We start from the raw sequence: 16199 nt of genomic DNA, 5'->3' as shown, positions 1-16199 counted from the left end.
TAAGGAGAGACAAGGAAAGAACAAAACAGAAATAAATTGGTTTTCAAAATGTGAATGACCTAAAAAATTTTAAGACACACTTCAAAAATACATATGGGTACTCATTATATTTCCAAGAGCTATATCACAAGAAGATAGTTAAAATTTTTGTAATGATTGCAAGCATGATTATAGTAATGTTGTTTTTTGAGGCTTTAAAAAACCATATGAATAGAAAATGTTCTCTTAGCTTAAATATGCAATCTGTTTACAGTGAAAGAAATAGAATAATAAGCATCTGAAATAAAGCTGAAAACATTATATGGAAGATTTTTAATTTTTAATTCTTCATCTTCAAACTTTTAATAATTCTTTGGCAAATTTTGTTGATGTGTCTTCTGCTATTTGTATTATAATATTATAGGTATGCTTTTATAGAAACGGTGTATTCATAATGGTCTACTCTTGTATTATTTGTCTAGTAAGGAAAATTATAGTCATAGTCTTCTTATAAGGTGCAGCCTTAGAATTTATCTTTGTAATTCATGCTTAGTAATTTGCAATTAACTCTAGGGTGCTATTTAGGAAGATGACCAGTTGCAAACACTCCCACATATGGAGAATGTATACTATTACTCAGTGAATTAAATGTAGTGAAATGTTTGATTACATTCACTGTAAAAGTGTAGAGCACCTTATCTATGCCAGTATATTTGAAGAAATTAAATTCCTTGCCAACATTTTCACAGTAGTGGTGGTGGGAGAATTCCTGTCCTTAAGAACATTCAGAAAAACAACCACCAATGCAAGAGGATGTTTTAATCAGCATCACTGGAGGCCCTGTCCTTTCTTCCTCTTATATATCACTCCTTTTTGACAACATTGTTTTAAATCATAGCGATTCTACTTAAAGGAAGGAGACAGTTACATCCAGTATCAAGAAAAACATAGACCTGTCATATTTTCAGCAGCTATTTTGAAATTGATAATTAAGTTTTTTCCCAACCTTCATCACTTAAATAATAAGTAATACAATAATTTGTATTATTTTAGTTCATCTATTGCACATTCCATTCTATCCCATTGCTAAGTTACTATAATTTCTAGATATAGCCTTTATTCCTTTTCCACCTCTCCATATTTTAATTTGGCAGTCTAAGGTCAGGTAATATTTAAAATTTGCACTTCTCCTGAGGACATTCAAAATACTGTTAAGACAGATAAGAACCTTGCAACTATGTCTGTTAAACAAATTGAAGGTGATATATTTTTCTTAACTAGTTCTGCATGGCTAAAAAGAAGCATAAGAATGACAGCAAAGTCATTCGACTGAGACAGCAGCTCTGAATTTATTCAATCTCCGTAATCTTACTTGGATTCATAGAATCATAGAATGGTTAGGGTTGAAAGTTCTAATCACTCTGCCATGGACAGGGGTGCCACTCACTAGATTAAGTTGCTTAGGGCCTCATTCAACCTGGCCTTGAACACTTCCAAGGATGGGTCATCCACAACCTCTCTGAGCAAGAAATACATCTAATTGAAACCTTTTCTCTTCCAGTTTATTACCATTACTGCTTTTATTGTCACCATTCATCCATATTAAAAATCCCTTTCCTTTCAAAGGTCATCTTAGTCTAACCCCTCTGCAATAATCTGCTTCATTTTCAACTAGATTAGGTAGCTCAAAATCCTGTACTTGGAATAAAACAGTTGAATAATAATAGTAAAAGTAATAGAATTATAGTAGTAGTAACAACAACAATACAAAAAACTGAATGCCAATGTTGGGTCAATTTATAGTTACATTATGGCTGGATTTTAGTACAAGTGAATTGAAATAACAATTACATTGATTCTAAATGAGCTTTCTAATCAACGGTAATGCTGCTGAGTTAATGTTTGTGTTCATCCTAAATTGTTCTGGCTAGAGCACACATTAGAATATTCAGGTAAGTACAGGTATGTGTGTACTAGCAAGAAATAGCTCATATTTTCTTAGCCAGAAGGAATCTTCAACACTGTTCCTTCATGGCATCTCCCTCATTATCAGCGTTTTCTGTGTGTGTGTGTGTGTGTGTGTGTGTGTGTGTGTGTGTGTGTGTGAAAAATAATAATGCAGCACTGAAATTGCAATGAAAAGCAACATAAGAATTACAATAAAATAATAAATTATCTTTTTTTTTTTCTGTAATAGCTGTCAATGATGTGTATTTTGCAACAGGTGACAGAAATACTTACAGTAATGACTCACTGTAAGTGGGACTAAATATCCTGCTAGCTCAGAAATTACAATAGGCTTACAAACAGATTGGGGTATGGGACGGGTAATAAGTTTGTGTCACTCATACAAAATTTATTTTTTAAACAGTTTTTTAAAATTCTTCTCAAGATTAGTTAAGGCATAAAAGACACTGCATTAGCATGAACAAAATTTCAGCTACCATTCTCTTTTTTCCAGACATACACCCAAGAATACCAGGTTTAAAAGCCTTTAAAAGCTCAAGCCAGGAGGGAGTTCCCATAACTCACCCTACAGCCATATGCTTAGGGCAGGTTCAGGCTAAAGAGTTCAAGTGTTTTCTGTGATGTAGGATTTCACCTCACAGGCGAACACAGATGTCTCTTCTGATTAGCATATACTGTTCTCTTGAAAAGAGAAAAAGTCTATAACATAAAAGACACACTTAGAATATGAATTAAATATTGATTTAGGTAGGTAGAAACAGGTAACTGCATTCAAATAACAATTGTTCTTTACAATTTCTAAGGGTTTTGATCACTTGGTTGCTAGGAGAAAATGTCTAAACCTCAATCCATGCTTGGTGATTTAGCACTGCAAAACTGATTGACACCTCACTGACACATAATAATTTCCTTGAAACTTCCTTGTCTCATCAGAAGTCCAATTCGACCACATGTTTCGGAGAGTAAAACATATTCTGTTCTTAACAAAAAAAATGCAGTTTCTTTCTGGGAAAGTTTATCAATCAACTCTGCAAAATGAATGAAGATATATTATCCTAAGAAAAGAAAAACAAAGGTGAACTGGAGGAAATTAAAAATGAAATGCAGGAAAAGGGTTCAGTTGTGCTTCAGTTAAACTGTGGGAATATGTTTGGGAAATGTGACAACAAAGACATCTTTCAGCATTATGCATATGGCAATAATCCCATTCATTGCTTTCAAAATCAAGAATAGATAGCAAATCTAGTATTTCTACTCAAGATAAAGTTGTTGCTGAGAATATCAGATTCACATAACCTGTTCCCTGCAGCATGTATTGATAAGAACTCAAAATTCTGAAATTCTAAATGGCATGACATTTTCTCACAATACAGTAATTTTCTCTTTATAAAGCTTATATCTTTCAGTCAACTCTAGCTGTAGAGCTACAGCATCATGAAGCCATGCTAAACAAAATGTGGGTTGTTACATAAAAGGATAGAATTGGCTTGTATAAAACCATTAGATATGTTTAAAAAATGGGCAAAATAAATTTCAGAAAATAGAGATTTGGATTTTAGAGATTTGGATTTTTTAGAAACAAACTAGCTAAATGAATATGGGAGCTATTTGCCTTTATCTAGATCAATCTTCCCTGTTTACTTGAATTTCGATAGAATTATATAAATACTTAGTAATATCTCTACTTACCCATTAATTTTTTTCATTGAATATCATAGAATCATTGAATGGCTTGGCATGGGAAGGACCAATCCCCTGACATGGGCAGGGACATCTTTCACTAGTCCAGATTGCTTAGAGCTTCCTCCAGCCTGGCCTTCAGCACCTCCAGGGATGGGATATCCACAACTACTCTGAGCAACATTTTCTAATATCTCACAATCCTCAGAGTAAAGAACTTCCTGTGAGAAAAGAGGCGCATTTTAGATAAAGAGGTAGATAACTATCAGCTTCATCTTTAGTATCGTATTTTAATTTGCTGTCTTTACTTTTTTGATTTTCCTCTTACTTAATTACATTGGTCTCCTTATCCTTACTTTGATAATCTCTCTGCATTACTGTATTCTTAACTTGGCTTTATTATTTCCTCATTTCTCTGCATTCCAAGTTTTCTTTGAAAATGTTCAAATTGTTTAAAAATTGGTGGAATCAGTTCTTTACTTTTCTGTAGCAGATCTATTTGCTAAATACAAACATAATGATTATTTTGGAGAAAAAAGTGTTAAATACCTGCTTGAGTTCTACTTATATCTCTAACAAAACATCTTTCATTAAAAACATACTTTATAAATAATCAAGTATTAGTCAATCTTAGCATAAAACCTTGAACAGTATAGCAGATTTATCTGCTGCTTCTCCTTGTTATTTCTTTACTACAGCCATGTAAATATGGACTCTACTTTCCTGGTTGGTTGGAGTTATTTTTGTTAAGAATAAAATCACTGTTTTGTAAAGGAAATTTTCTCCTGAACAATAACAAAGAGAAAGAATCTAAAGCATTTCTCACTAAGGAATTTTGGTCTTTTTGGTGGTTGTATAAATTTTATTCCTGAAACTCTCTATTTTCTTGGACATAGAAGAATTTTATTGCACATTTTCTAAAAGTTGAATGCAAATTTCATGTCAATTTCATTTTTAGGTCAAAAGTAGGGAAGAATCTTTTAAAAAGTTGATTAAAGTCTAGAGAAGAAATTGGTCTATTTCACTACTTTTTTGTTTGTTTCAAATATCTATAGTCATAGATTACTGATATGGGATGAGGGGTATTATTTCTTGCAAGTGAAAAGTAATTTTATGTTTAATTTCATTTCAGATGTGTCAGTTTAGTCACTAAGAAAATATTCTCCAGTAGTACAGTTTTTAATGTTCTAGCTCAACTTTTATTGGGTGCTAATGTATAGTCTGTGTACGGGTGTTCATCTGCACATTACATCCTACTGAGAAATTTGTCCCCACATAATTTTCAAGACAGAAATTTTAGTGGTGCATTTTGTAATATTACTTCACAACTGGAAGATCTTCCACCTTTGTGACAAGAATATTTTAATCCTGTGATAGGAGAATTTAGGTATTTTCTTAGCAGGAAAATATAGGTTGTAGTGCTATTCTCTGTAGTGTAATGAATGGAGACTCAGTGGTTTATATTCATCATGGCTGGATTGTCAGTACTTGAAGTGAGTTACTTTTTGAATTGTTCAGAATAACTTTATACTGTATGGCAATGCTCATTTACTGCCCACTAGCAGCCTGAAACAACCCGTTCTGAACTCTTCCATTTGACAACTGATAAAATGTAGCACCGGGGGCAAGCATAAGAGAGTAGAGCAGCTCCAGTTTAAGAAAATGATAGGAAATACCTCTACAATCAGCTAAGCCTCTGACTGCAAAAGTAATTTATCAGGTTTAAAATTATGTTGCACTTCAGACTTGGCATGCCTGAGCTGACCTCCTTTTTAATGAGTGAGTTACAAGTTTCTCTGTTGAACTTCTCATGACTTCTTCAAACAAACAAAAAATGACCTGACCTTCTGCTGAAAGTGGCATGCTACTGGTCAGTCCAATATCAAAGTGCTTATCAAAGGCTTCTTCCAGAGACAGAAAATAATTTTCTAGAAATATCTGTAGTTCTTTCATCTTACCAAAGTGAATTGAGATGGACCTCTGACTCCCAGAAAGCTTTGAGAAATGGACTGTATACGCTATTCTATGAGTGAAGTATGTAAATGGCTGCCTGTCCTTCTTCTGATAACCTTGAGAAATAAGTAGAAAACTGAATACACACAGATACCAGTACTTCTCCTGCCAACTTGTAATAAATGTCATATTTCAGGCAATATATAGCAATAAAGAGGTGCTGTTTCAGCATGTGGCCACTGGGTCTGAAATTGTACAGGGTGGAATAATGTAAGAAAGGCTGTCGTTAAAATAATTTTTACTTTTGATTTTCTCACCCTTAACCATAAAAAATGCTTCAGCACAATGTTGAGTAAAATGAATTCATTGTTCAGCGGCCATTTTCAGGCTTTGGGCCTCAATATTGGTGAGGTGGGCAAAATAATAGATAAAGGGCAACAATTTAAGGGTTGTTCTAAAAATTATTTTTTAATGCATTATACTTCCAACAATACTGAAGTTAGGACCTCAGTAGCTGACTCATGTCAACTATGCATGAGCTAATAAAAAACTAAGTTTGGTCAGAGAGTCTGCAGTGAAACAAAAGTGGGAAATTACTACTTCAAATGTTTTATATTCCAGTTAAAACCTCTACAAGCAATAAAAAGAAGCTATTAAAAGGATTTGAATGACAGAAAATAAAAAGTTTTTCTAAATAAAATTATAAGAATAAAAGTAATATTCATTGCCCATAAACTATATAAAAAATATTTATTTGTCATATCCTTGTTATTTGACTAAAAAGAAGGTTATTTTGCTATTTCACAGCCATGAGTGCCCTCTAGGTCTGACTAGCTGTGCCCTTCTTAAGAAAAATCAACTTGGCTTATCCTGAAAAGGCTTAGTAGTTCTTGTAGTTTTGAGTATCATTAATACTCACTGAAAAAACAGAAATAAATCATAATGTGACTGTACCTGTCAGGAAAATGTCTATAAATATTAAGGCTGCATATTATAAGCCTTGGATTCTGAAATTTATATATGGTGTGGATAAATCAAAAGGTGTATTAATCAGGAGATAGATTGAATACTTCACCGATAGAAGAACAATTGTGAAACACATTTGAAAACTCTGAAAAGAGCAAGAGCTAAAGCAGTGAATGAAAGAAAAAAGCATGCAGGAAAATTTGTAGGAATGCAGCCGACTGGCATAAATAGTGGCTTACCCTTGGTAGCATATACAGGAGGTATCAATTAAGACCATGGGAAGCAGAAAACTTAAAGCTTTGAAAAAAATTTAGGTGAGATTAACAAAAATGACTGTACTAGTACTCATGATATTTCTCTTTCAGAAGAATAAAGATACTGTGAAAAAGGTTTAGAAAAGGGAGCTCAGTGGCTGTGGATTCAATATCAGTCCTCTTTCTGTTGAAGTTCTCGCTTCAGGAAAAGTATGAGCCAACTGAAAGAATGTCAGAAGAGATTAAAGGGCAGCACCTTTTACCTGTGGCTGAATGAGTTGATTAGTCTACAGAACATGAGAAAGGGATGACAGTATGAAAGGAGTTTTCAGATATGCAATAGGTTGTAAAGAGGTAGGGTGTATTTTGTTCTTTGTTCCACAAGGGAAAAGGATAGGGCATGGTAGGATAAAACATGACAAGGAAAGAAATTAAATAAGCCACAGCAAACTCAGTTCAAATCCTCACACGGGGTACCAGATATGAGTCTGTGGGCCCCAAGTTGGGCAACTCCCTGGGGGCTCCCCTGACAGGGGAGACCCTCCTGGAGCAGTTCTGCATCAGGAATGAGAGACACACTGGACATTTTCAATCTTCAGCTTCTGCTTATTCTTATCTTGTGAAAACTTCAGCACACTGTCTGTACCAGACTCTGCATGCAGGAAAAACAGCACAAAAATGGCAAACAATCTTGTGTTACAAGGCCTTTTAAGTCTAATCAAAAACTAAGCTATCCAATTAAGAAGTGACACCTAGATTATTTTCCTTTCTAACCCAATATCTGACCGCTAAAGACCCGCAATGCAGATTTTTCTACCCGCTTACAAGATACCACCTAAACCCAAGAAGAAGAAGGAAGAGGAAGAAAAATGAATTTGAGACAACACCCTATACCCTCCATCTTGAACCCATCTATAACATACTAACAATCTTAAAACCTAAATTTCTCACACATGGGACATACTAAACTACTCCCTACAATCTATTTCACACTTTTGTGATTTCTAATTTTTCTTGAGGTCTAGGAAACATTCTCCATGAATGAGAGTCAAAGTCAGTGCTCCCCTGGGGGTCAGGACACCCCAGAGCAGACAGAGAAATAGTCCTGGTGCTCTGGGTTTCCACAAATAATAATGTGACACATTAAACTGCAACAGCTTACAGAAAGGAAGGCCCTGGATTAATTTTAGAAGAAAATGAAGGCAATCATCAGGCTAGAATAGCAGTGAAACCGAATGCCTGTGAAATTTGTCAGGTCTACTATCACTGGAAGAGAAAAAGTGAATGTCTTCTGAGAGAAAAATTGAAGCAGATGACCTTCAGGCAACACTTGTAAATATTTTTATAGATTTAGATGTTTTGTCCTGATATGAGAAAGAAAAGGTACAGCAAATCATACATAGATTTTAGTGGTTTTGTCCTCAGACTAAGCATAGTAGAATGCTCTTAGTAACCAAAACAAATCTAAATTCTTGACATAAAAACAAGAAAAATTTCTTCTTTAAATGCTTCAAGAATCATGCAGAACTTTTGATATCTTTTTGTAGACAATAGGTGTATGTTAGCCTGCTCTTAGCTTCTTTTCAATTATGGGATCAAAGCAAAAAAAACAAACAAACAAACAAAAAAACCCATTCTATTACAATCTTTCACTGTAGGAACTCAGTATAACAACTAAATAGTCAGTCAGTAATCATGAGACCCCATTGTGAGAGAGATAAAATATAACAAGCATTAATACAATTGTCTTAAAGAAATCTTTGTTGCTAAAAAGCTTTATATAAGTACTAAAGAAGGAAATGTCTAAGCCATAGACTCAACTATCAATTATTCTATTATGCCTATTAAAGGACAAAAGCAGGCAAGTCTATTTAAGGTATATACAAAGTAAGAGTACTTTCCCCATTCCTCACATCCTAATTTGGGAAATTTTAGTCTTGTTTCTTTCAATAAAATTTAAAAAAATAAAAAGAAGAAAAATAAAACAACAGTTTTATTATCTTAATAGCATCCTGAAAATGAAGAAAAAAATACATTTTTTTTTCATGGGCAAAATCAGGACTATAAAGCTGTGGTCTCATCTGGATATTGAGTAATCATTTATTGCCTAAGACATTTGGAAAAGCTCTTATTTACTGTGCTGGTTCCACGTAGCTCAGTCTAATAGCAGAGGCTTCTCAATAATCCACCCAAATTCTGTCTGAGAAGTTCAGTATTTGGAAGTGTAATCTTCAATATCAGACTTCAAAATCAGTTCTTCTTTTGTGCACTATAACAGACAGGCAAAAATTTAAAATTTAAAAGATTTGAAGCCAGTTGATGGCAACTGAGTTGAAATAGGTAATGCAAATACCAGGACTCAAAAATCAGGGGGAATAGCAAATCAGTGAGGAAAAAAGACATCATAATAATCAGTAAGGGGCCAGATGAAGACGTCAAAGTCTTCAAACAGTAGAAAGATAATCAGAAAAAAATTGAGTAGGAAGTCTTCATTACTGTCTAAAATGCATTATCTCTGTTGAAAAGAGAAGGCAAGCATTTCCCCACACTTACATGAAGTTCATCTGTCTGTAGTAGTAGTAGTAGTAGTAGTAAAAATTTATCAAAACGGAATATATGAGAAGATGTAATACAAATAATAATCATATTAAAAATCCAAAACAAAGCAATTTTTAAAATAATAGTCTACAGTATCTAGTACCTAAAAATAAGAGACAATTCTGGGGTAGAATATATTCTATTTCTTGAATTTGCAATCCTTAAATTGGGAGGTTAACAGTTAGCCTTTTTTTTTTTACATACTATCAGAATTCCAAAACCAAATATTTTAATGTTTAATTACCCTTTGTCATCACACACTAGAGAGGCCAGGAGGAAGGTGAAGTTATTAAAGCAATAAGTATCTGTAAGAATGAGAACTGGGAAAACATAACACTGGAGAACAGTGAAATAAGAAAAATAAACTAAAAGGGCTGATAAAATCACTCTGATTTGGAAAAAAAAAAAAGACCTTTCCTGAAACCTGAGTTTATTTAAAAAAGGATCTAAACAATCCTTTACTCCATACTAAATGATCTATATCCTTTTTTATGTTTTATAGAAAAAGATAACTTATTTATGGATATTACTAATATTATTTTAACAAAAAATATTTTGTAACTAAAACATTATGCCATGAAAAGTCTCAGAATATTGAATCTTCTCTACTGAGTCCATTTAATTGTTTGTGTCTTTCTTTTGTTCAGTTTTTCAGAGCTCAGATAGGGTTGAAAAAGTCTGAGTTAAACAAAGGCATTAATTAATTATTTTGATAAATTTCTTACTGTTCCATAGATCAGTTCTGTCATCTTCTGGAACAGAATTTTATGTGTGTGTGAGAGTGTGCACAGAAGAATCACTTTTTTGCTAGAGCATCTTATTTTAAATGCAGTCGTTTAAAATTTCACCTGGTTTTGATTATTATCAAAATGGCAATCTGAGGATCCAATAAAATATAAATTAACACCATATTATAACTTATTTGTACATGTGAATTGAATTTTTATTTGCTTTACACAAATAGCTTTGAATGCCACAGTAATGACACTAATTTATTAATTCAAGGTGCACATATAAAGGCAATCCCAAGTACAAATGTAGGCTGGGAGAAGAACGGATTGAAAGCAACTCTAAGGAAAAAGACTGAGGAATTGTTGATTTACAAGAAGTTGAAAATAACCTAGCTAGGTAGACCAAAAGTCCAACTTTATCCTGAGCTGCATCAAAGAGGTGTGGTCAGCAGGGCTAGAGAGATATCTCTGCTTTGCTCTGGAGAGACCTGACCTGGAGAGCTGCATTCAGCTCTGGCTACAACACAAGGACATCAACCTGTTGGAGCAAGAGGAGGGGCACAGACGTGAACAGAGGGATGGAGCAACTCTCCTAGGAGAGCTTGACTGAGAGTTGGGCTATTCAGCCTGGAGAATAGAAGGCTTCCAGAAGAGAAGCTGCCTTCCAGTACCTAGAGGTACTACAAATAACCTACAAATAGGGCCTACAAAAAAACCTGGACTTTTGTCAGAGGCATGACAGGACAAGGGGAAGAAGAGTATGTTTAAACTAGATATTAAGGAGAAATTATTTTCGGTGAGAGTGGTGAGATGGAAACAGGGCACATAGAACCTGTGCCCTATGTTTCAAAGTATTCAGGGACAGGTTGGATGGGGCTTTGAGCAGCCTGGTCTCATGAATGGTGGTCCTACCCATGGCACGGATATTGGAGCTAGATGATCTTCAAGGTCCCTTCCAATCCAACCCATTCTATGACACTATTATTACATAATATAATATATAGATTTATGGATTATTATAAGTATGCTACAGCTATAATAAACTGTCCATTGTGTCCATCTGTGCTGATGTCAGAGCTTGAAAAAAATGTGATTTTTTTTTCCTGTTTTCTTGAATAATCAAAAAATTATTTAGAAACAAGTTATAAAATCTTGCAATAATCATATTGGACTTAAAATTATGTTACTTAAGTGGCGAAAGACTTGGACCACTAGTTGTTCCCTTAGTAGGAAGGAATATTTTGGTCCCACTGAAGTCAGTAGTAACTTTGCTATTCCTCTTAGATATGGCAGGAATTCTTCTAGTCTTGTAGTGCTTGCCCAAGTCCTATGACATGAATATTATGTCAACAACCAGACCATTTTTTTTTTTTTAATTTTCACTTTGAAGAAGGAGCTTATTTTTTTTCTTCTTCCAGGTCAGAAACATATTTCCTTGGATATGACAGATTTTAGGCCAAATATATTGCATGTGGTAAAATGCAATAGAGGAATTAAATCACTTCAACCTTGGAAATCACTTACTGCTTTTGAAGGTGATAAAGTCAATGCTAAACCAATTGTCAGTATTATCTTAATGATTTTCTGGACAACTTCATCTAGCTTGTAAAATCATATTGTCTAGCATGTTCTCTCCTTGAATGTTTATTTTAAAAACAAGTGTTCAATTCCAAAATAAATTTTATTCTTTTTTGTCTTTTTTCTTATATGGGTTTTTTTAGGGAAAAAAAAATCCTTACACATATTTTTATATATTTGAGGGGAAAAGGCTTCTTAAACTAGGTATCTGAAGACAAAAACTACAAAAATCCAAAAGCTACTTCAGTTTATCAGAATTTGTTTAATCTTCAGACCTTTTGTCTCAAATTCACATTGCCTAATGGAAACAGACAACAAAAAATTCATTCCAGTGTATGTGATGGGTCCCAAAGAAGAGTGGATATTGGAGGGAATAAACAAAAGGCAAACAAATATTTTTTAGATTTTTTTCATTCACATATTCTGTAAATAATAAAATATGGACAGAGATGAAATCTCCTTATCTGTCTTTCCAATTACTCCAGTATATTCCATACATTTTTTTGTATGTGCCATGGTTTTGAACTATTCATTGTATAGTACTTGTGATTGGTTGGTTCTTTGAAGCAGTGACATTTTTAGTTTCTAAATAACAATATTATTTTAGATAGATTTTTTTAAAAAAGTGTTTATTTGCTCTTTATGACTTATGTGACAAGAAGAGGTTGTTTGTTTAGCTACGTGCCCCCATGAGTTTGTTCTAATGTCCAGCATTCACTCCAAAATATATTAATCTAACTTCCTTTTCCTTCCTACTATAGATCTCAGCTGTATGGAGACTTCATTTCTCTAGATACTGCTTACTGATTATCGTTGCCTATTATAAATAGTAACCACTTTTATACCAAAGAGACCACAAATGTCTTTTTCATTTTCTTTTCTATTTTTTAAATCTCAGCAAAGAGTCGCAGTATGCTTTTTATCATTATTATTTCTAAGAGACTGCTAGATATGATTCTGTAATGATTGCTACTATTTAGTGCTTTAACTGCAGTTTCTGTAACTCTAGCCACCAGTCTCTCTGGATAACTGAAGACTAAATGACTTAGGACTGTTTCACTTCCCTTGAGCTATTTTAGCAAATAGCTAAAGGGGTTGAGAAAATAGCTCAAGGGGTTGAAAAATATCTTCTCAGAACTCTCTCATATTCTGACATTAAGTCAGTTTGAATTTTAATAAGTGTCAGCATTTATTTAAAGATAATAGATATTTCTAGAAAACTAAACACACAGGATTTTTTTTAAAACTGTTGTTGAAGGAAATAGCCCAAATATAGATAAACTGCAGTAGATTCCCCACAGCAGTGTACATACAAACTAATTAAAAACTGAAGGGCAGCAGTGTTTTATCATAAGATGTGGGAATACTGGGCAGAGTTCACTGACGCATGGAAGGAAGCCACAGTCACACAGGGCCCAAGAGGGAAGAAACAGGAATGCTTCAAGAACAATTTTAAAAATGCATATGTTAGAACAGTATTTCTTTTGGTTTCACTTGTTTCATTCAAGGCATATTCATACATATATGAATTTATATTTGTTCTGCTGAATTACAGATATGTTAGTGAATTCACCAACTGATATAATGCAGTTTCTTTAGATGACAAAAGCAGATAAGCATCCAGGGAACCATTCATATGTTGCATGCTCACAACTTAAAATCTGCTTGAAACACTGATCAAATTATTGAGTCCTTGTAGACATCCACCTAGCCTGAATTCATTAGATAATTCTAGTGTGCACTGGAAAAAAAGCTGAACACAAGTGTTTCCTCTGAGGAGGCATACTGCAAAGCACTGCCAGTTAAGCGTACATTGTCTATGCTGCACTAATGCCTTAGATAAATGTAGAGGAAATAAAAGATCAGCAGCAAAACAGAACACAGATGAGCTGCTGAAAACTTTATTTCTTTGTAACACAGCTGCAGAGGGAGACCATGGGGTAGCAGGAATTTTAGTAGCAACTTCTAAAAGGCTTTTAAGATTTGTAGAAAATCAAATAAGTTGACCTGGAGTGATGTAATTAATAAGGTCTTCTGCATTTAACCATCTAACTTAGAAAAGCAGTTTGCAGTGAAGATGTAGCAGCACTAGTGCCTGATCATGGGGAATATCCAGCATGGGCATCCCACACCCTGTAGATGTATGAGCCAGTGGTGGAACTTCTGCATGACCTGTCATGGAGTTGTCTAAGAGGGACAATGCATTATTTTCTTGTGGATGCTGGAATACTGAATGTCAGAATTACTAATCAGTTGACAAGGAGGCAAAAAGAAACTTGATTCCACAGTGGATATGACACAAATTTAGGGAAAGCACTGCACCCATTTTGGAAGAAGAATTCCTATCGCTACTGTGTGACTTGGTTGTTTCTTTAAAAACAGTATTTATAAATGTTCATTATAAATTGAAACCATTCTCCCTTATGCTGTTACTTCATGCCCTTGCTAAATGTCCCTCTCCAGCTCCGTTGTAGGCATCCTTTAGGTATTGGGATGATACTATTAAGTTCTTCCCAGGACCTTCTTTTTCTCTGAGATCTGGTGGCTGGATGGGCAGTGTTCTCTTTTGTCTGGCTCATCTCTAGATTGTGAGTACTTTCCTTAAATTCCTTTCATTTAAGTGTCTAGTTTTTTTCTCATACAATTTATTAGCCATTCCCAGACTGTCCAACTTTAATTTCACTGTAGTTAATTAAAAACAACAAAGAACCCCCCCAGAACCAAATCAAATCAAACCAAACCAAAAAACAAAAAGCCCCCCACAACTTCAAAAAAAAACAATCAACCAAAAATCTCTAATTTTCTGAACACGTCTTAGTCAATGGGTTTTCTGCTTCCTTGCTTTAGCCATTTCTCAATTAGCCAGTAACACAGACCTCTCAACATGTTGTTTCCAGAGTTGTCTAATTCAAAATAATTAAACTATAGACGTGAATGGGAATAAAAAGCATTCAAAGTGGGTCTCCCTCTATGCTTAGCAGTGCTAGGTTAGTTGAAATTTCCCTTTTCAAGAAAGATAATCTACTTTTTACTATTTCTTCAAATACTTGACAGCATGAGTGGGTGTGCCTTATGAAAGATCCTTTTCTTCCCTCTCTGCCTCTGCCTCACTTTCTTTCTTTCTTTTATTCTCTTCTCCTCCACTTCCCCATTTTTATTATTGGTTCTGATCTGGCAAGAGCAGAAGAAAAATTTCAACTGTCCCCAGCCAGCTCTACTATTTCTGCACCTCTCTAAAGATGGTTCTTATATTTTGAAATTTGACATGTTCAAAAAGCTGTAATCATCTTAATACATGAAAAGAATTTCTGCAAATAAGCAATAATTATAATCTACTTCCAGTCACAGATATCTGGTGCCCTTTACAAATACTTTATTCTACAAAAGGCATTAGAATAACTAAAATATGTTCCAAAGGCAAAAGTTTGAGGGTTAGTAGCATTTTCAAATGCGCAAAAAGAATTTTTTTCTTAGCCTGCCCACATCCTTAAATTTCTAAATACATTTATAAATTATATAAATATTATTAATTATATTATTAATATTTTTCAGTATCTTTTTGGCAGTATTTTTGACTTCCTAAATTCTACTTTGTGTATATTTTATTATCTACATGTATACATAATTTTCTCTCTTGATTACTAATCATAATCTTAAGTGTTCTGAGCTCCACAGAACTTGAAATTTAAAACTTATCAGATGGAATGCACACTAGGAACACAAATTTTGTGAGATCAAATGATTTATGTTACTTAGAGAGGAAGAAAGGTCTATGCAGAATTATGATTAAAACCTTTAAATTATTTTCCCCGCCTCTCCTGATATCTAGCTTTGCAATTTACTGTCTGTCTTGGTTATGTTCCCAGCAGGTTATTAACAATTAATTAGCAATAAATCTCAGATGCTCTCTTCGCTACTGTACTAATTGCATGGCACCATGATGGGACTCCACTTGGTAAATAAACTGTAGCAATGGCCATTCATTTCTAGATGAGAGATATATACAGTTTACATATAGTTTTCTTGTTATATTTTGGTCTTTACTCAGATGTACTGCTAGGAGACAGAAAGACTATTTATGAGCTTTGGGTGAAACTATTCAGCTGTTCCACAACATATAGAAAATAGAATAATTTTGCTTGTGTCATACCCCTCTCATCTTTTCCCTGAAGTAATTTTATCTCTCTTTCATTTTCATTCTATATCAGGAATCTTGTTCTTTGCATTAACAAAGAAAGAGGAAAGGTGATCTTCCAAGCAACTGCTGGATGATTAAGATAAAGCCACAAAACTGCAGATTCTGACCAGGGTCAAATGAAGAGACATGAAAAGTAAAGCAACCAGATGTTTTTTTTTTACACTACATAAAAATATAAGGAAATGCTATATATATGTGTTCAATAATAAAAGCTACTGCAACACCCACCCCAAAATAACATTTTTTTTTTACAGAAGCAAAATAGCACAAAAGAATAGACTTACTCTTTTTTTC

Source organism: Lonchura striata, chromosome 1 (assembly GCF_050655825.1).
Source record: "Lonchura striata isolate lonStrDom1 chromosome 1, ASM5065582v1, whole genome shotgun sequence".
Lineage (NCBI taxonomy): Eukaryota > Metazoa > Chordata > Aves > Passeriformes > Estrildidae > Lonchura > Lonchura striata.
The sequence above is the reverse complement of the archived record's forward strand: the minus strand, read 5'-3'. Positions refer to the sequence as shown.